The sequence below is a fragment of the Notothenia coriiceps genome, unplaced genomic scaffold, assembly GCF_000735185.1.
Source record: "Notothenia coriiceps isolate Sejong01 unplaced genomic scaffold, NC01 NC01_scaffold00000339, whole genome shotgun sequence".
In the NCBI taxonomy this organism is placed as follows: domain Eukaryota; kingdom Metazoa; phylum Chordata; class Actinopteri; order Perciformes; family Nototheniidae; genus Notothenia; species Notothenia coriiceps.
This window is the reverse complement of record NW_011333040.1, coordinates 8992385-8997166: the sequence shown is the minus strand read 5'-3', so window position 1 is coordinate 8997166 and position 4782 is coordinate 8992385. Positions and strand designations below refer to the sequence as shown.

The window sequence follows — 4782 nt, the reverse complement described above, 5'->3', positions numbered from 1 at the left end:
TTCACAACATTACCCTAACCCTAACCATAACCCTAACCCTATTCCTAACCCTCACATCAGATACTGACTGGTTTTCGGACCCCCCCTGATCCCCCCAATAAAGCAAAAATGCACGTTTCAGAGTGGCCTTTTATTGTGGCCAGCCTAAGGCACACCTGTGCAATAATCATGATGTCTAATCAGCATCTTGATAGGCCACACCTGTGAGGTGGGATGGATTATCTCGGCAAAGGAGAAGTGCTCACTATCACAGATTTTTTCAGATTTGTGAACAATATTTGAGAGAAATGGTTATTTTGTGTATATAGAAAATGTTTTAGATCTTTGAGTTCATCTCAGGAAAAATGGGAGCAAAAACAAAAGTGTTGCGTTTATATTTTTGTTCAGTGTACATACTTCCATTTTGCCATCAATGCTTTTTTTCTGTGGCAACATGCAGTGTTACTGTTATGTATTAACTTCTCTTTTATAGTTTAATGATATTTGGAAAGGAGGCCCACAGAGAACTCCAGAGGAGCACAAAGAAGACAGAGGTGGGGTTTTTTGTTTAATCCTATAGAAAAACAAATGAAGTTTATGATTCGTGTTCAGACTGATTATCTGTTCCCATCCTTCCCTTCCAGATCTGGACTCTGCAGTATCCTCTCGGGGCTTGGATCAGATTCTGACGCCACCTGCTGGTCAGGCACCCAACCAACCCAGAGCCCGCTCATTCTTCCAGTCAGTCGCCGTCACCAAGGTGGTGAAACCTGATGGGGTGAGAGAAAAATGTTCTCCTGATGTATGCATGTAATGAATGATACGAAAACATTTTAAATTCTCAATATTATCGCTCTTATCTTTAAAATATGCTCAAACCCTGAAAAGGGAGATATTTATTACAAACTTCCCTATGACTATTTTATATATTTAGCTTCATCCTCTCTTTTTATTTCACCACTTTGTTGTGAATTCCAATGAATGTCTCTTACTGCGTTTCCATCTGTCAGACTGTAGAGGAGAGGCGAACAGTCAGAGACAGCCAAGGCAAAGAAGAGACGACGGTGACCCGCTCCGGAGGGCCCGGGGTCCTGGAGGGCCCCGAGCATCAGAAAGGACCGGCCATATCAGGTCAGTCAATACATAGTGACTATTCATGAAGTATACAGGCTTTTTTATATTATCTTGACTAATTTAGCTGCTTGATTTAAGTCTAATGCATTCTTGTCTGTATTTCAGGTGGGCAAAACCCCTTTGGAGACATGCGGGACGATGACTCATTATTCTCAAGTTTCTTCGGAGCGTTTAAATAAAACGTAAAGTGGAGTATTACATGGAGTACATTGTCTAGCTTTGATCCCCTGAAAATGTTGCAATTTATGAGTGTTTCACTCCAGAGCTGTGAGTTTGCATATGTTAAGAATATATCTGTATTTATTAAACAAAAACACTTAAGTAACCTTTGATTGCCAAAAGGACTCAGCTGGATTAGGGCCTCTGGCCTGTTGTCAGGGTTACCAATGTAGACTCCAAACCTGCCAATCCCTAAAACTAGTGATTTAACAAATCAACACAAATCAGGTAGTTAACATTTCACAAATACTTATTTTAGAATTTTTCCTGTAGGATAAGCTTGTATGGATGTGAGTGTGTGATATGTCAAATAAAGAGTTTTAATTTATTAACATTGTTGTTATTTGCCTGTTTTGTGGGGTTTTTACACAGTTTAGGCTAGCCACTTTTAAATAAGAATCTTTTTTTTTCACACAAGAAAAATGACTGACAGTCTTATTAGTAAAGGTTGATTTATTTAATACTTTCATTTAACATATTTAGAGATTGTTAATGGTGTCAGACTGATGATCAGTCCAGCTGGAGTTTTAAATGGATGTGTGCTTAATTCAAGTACATTCTATTTTTTAAATCCTTGTAGCTTTCTAGGGACTTTTTTGGCTTTTACATTTTTGGACTGTTTTGTGAATGCATAATGGCATTCATTTAAACAGGGGTTGGAGGTTTTTTGTTGACTTTTTTTACTGATTTTGGAAGTTGAACCTCATCTCCAAAAATATCCTCATTATATATTTTACAGCCTATGATGTGGTCCATCCTACCAGGTTAGTGTATGCTGAAAACCAGTCAGCTACAGTGTTTTTAGGTAAACTGAAATGAGAATTTATGGAAGTTATGCATTTTAAATGGTTTGGTTAAATGGTTTTAAATGAAACCTTTCTTAACCTGCTTTTTCATTGTGATGTTGTTGTACAGGAGGGCTTTTCGACAGCACGATACTGAGGGTAAATGCAGCACGTTCTGTTCCTGTCACGCTCTGCTGTTTCTGCCAAGCTTATAACAGACTTGATCTTTCTCAATCAGAACCAAACCCATCCGGTCTTCATCATTTCAGCTCTTTCTTCACAGCTTGTTATGGATGACTGCTTCGGCCCTCATATAGTGAATGTGTCAGCGTGACCTCCAGCAGGTTTGTAGTTTCCATGTGCTTTGGAACCAGATTTCTTTTTAACTTACTTCAAGATAAAATTAACAATTACACGCTCTTTCATGAGTGAAATATCAAAAGGTTTAATTTCTCTTTTCATCTTCTAGAAAATCTGCCTTTGTGAGGGGGGTGGAGATGATAGCACCTTGGGAGTTTTTCTTTTGAAAATGGTCGGTAAACTCAACTTCAGAGAGAACAGATTTTTTAAAGCATTTTTTTAAATGTTGAAGAATGATATAGTGTGGAGTTCATTCTGGTGATGTCCTTTAGACACTAACCTATTTGTGTGACATAAAATCAGATACAATTAAATAAATATAATTCATAAAAGAAGTGCTAGCAATAAACTATCAGATTAAATAAAGTAATTATTTGTTTACCTTCCTCTTCATTCACATTTTAGTTGAAAGGTTACCTTCATATGAAACATTTAAATGGACTTTAAAACATAGTTTACAGATGCTATTAGACCATTAAAAAAAAGGTGAAATATCTTGAAATGTGATCATATTCTACTAAACTCTGCTTCTCTTGTGTTACACTATCTAGTTCAATGACATATTATCAGTTAACTATAATCAGTGTGATAATCTCTTGACGAACATGTTATCTCCTCACTTATATGTGTTGTTAGCAGCGAGTTACTGCGCTGTTTGCAGCAGTGTAAAATTCAACAGAACTGATGGTGTATATGATCTGGCAATGATCTCTCTCATGTAGAGAAATACCCTTAGCAAAAAATATAATGAGCACATATTGCCAAAGAGATTTCCATCTCTTATCAGCTTTATTATTCTGTGGTAAACAATAAAGTAGCAATATGGCACCGAAACAAGTTGATTCCTCATAAAACAGAAGAACTTGACTGAATATTTGGAAACACTTTTCTTATTTTAGATGAAGGATGTCGAGCTTGAGGAGGTGCAGATCCTGTTTTTTTGGTCAGAGAAGAAGAAATGTAACAACCAATCAAACAAGAGGGACAATCAGAAGTCATTCCAATCAGCTGTGAAACCCTCCAAGAAAGTCAGGCCTGTTAGCAGGAGTCCAGTTCTGTGCAGTCAAGTGTTCTTTAAGCATATCTTCAGTAGTTTAGGTATGAAGATGCCCTCCAAAATGAACTACTCTCCTCTCCTGCGTGTACACTCACCGCCACGTCAGCCATGTCATAAAGTGTGTGACGTAGAATACAGCTCCAGTATGAAAGGGCAGACTGTGCTCAGCCAGGCAGACAGAGCAGTGCTGGGTGGGGCCCCTTCACCTGCAGCCAGTGTCCCCGCTCTGAAAGATCAGCTGTGGCCCGAGGAAAGCTCCGGGATGGAGAGGCTGCTGAGGAAATGTCAAATCAGAAGCCAGCTGGTCAGGGAGTGCATGGCAGAATGCCTCGGGGTCTACGTCCTCATTGTGAGTATTCAACGTATCGATCTACATTTAAAGCATAAGATCTACAGCAATCAAATTCAATACTACAGTGTGCATCCAGACCCGGTGAGGACACTATCTATACTGACTCAGCAATCACTGTAAGTTATATTCTTGTTTAAATAGACTTCTCTGTTTCATTTATTCTACTCTGTATAATTTTTCTGTAGTTATTGTAGCTAAAACGGCGATTTCTGAGAGATTTTAAATCTCAGATCATCTGAGATTTAAAATCTCTCAAATCTCAGATCTGCTCAACTCAACCTGTAAAACAGGTCTCAGTGGGTCAAGCGCCTTAACCCTGCATTACAATAGGCGGGAACACTCTGCTGATTGCGCGAAGTGCATAACAGCGTGAGTTAGTAAACCCTCAGCTAAAAATCATTTAAAATAACGCATTTAAAATCAGAATAACTCAGTGTGCATCCAGACCCGGTGAGGACACTATCTATACTGACTCAGCAATCACTAAGTTATATTCTTGTTTAAATAGACTTCTCTGTTTCATTTATTCTACTCTGTATAATTGTTCTGTAGTTATTGTAGCTAAAACGGCGATTTCTGAGAGATTTTAAATTTCAGATGCATTACAATAGGCAGGAACACTCTGCTGATTGCGCGAAGTGCATAACAGCGTGAGTTAGTAAACCCTCAGCTAAAAATCATTTAAAATAGCGCATTTAAAATCAGAATAACTCAATGTGCATCCAGACCCGGTGGGGACACTATCGATACTGACTCAGCAATCACTGTAAGTTATCCTGGAGCGTCAGCTGCAGCGTCAGCCAGACGAAGACTGACAAAGACATTGGAGTCCTGTTGAAGTCACGAGGGAGGCAAAGAGGAGGCAAATCCTACTTTGATTGAGCTAAGTATCGCTG

The 4782-nt window shown here is 38.7% G+C and overlaps 1 protein-coding gene and 1 long non-coding RNA gene across 2 annotated transcripts in view; one reads left to right on the top strand and one right to left on the bottom strand.

Moving 5' to 3' along the window:
• Nucleotides 1-4782, bottom strand: part of LOC104944757 (serine protease HTRA1B-like) — a 221043-nt gene that overhangs the window by 12467 nt on the left and 203794 nt on the right. The gene's annotated exons all lie outside the window — the stretch shown is intronic.
• LOC104944701 (uncharacterized) lies at nt 408-1666 on the top strand. The gene is made up of 4 exons (XR_798253.1): nt 408-533; nt 624-757; nt 990-1110; nt 1219-1666. It is a non-coding gene; the product is annotated as an uncharacterized lncRNA (long non-coding RNA).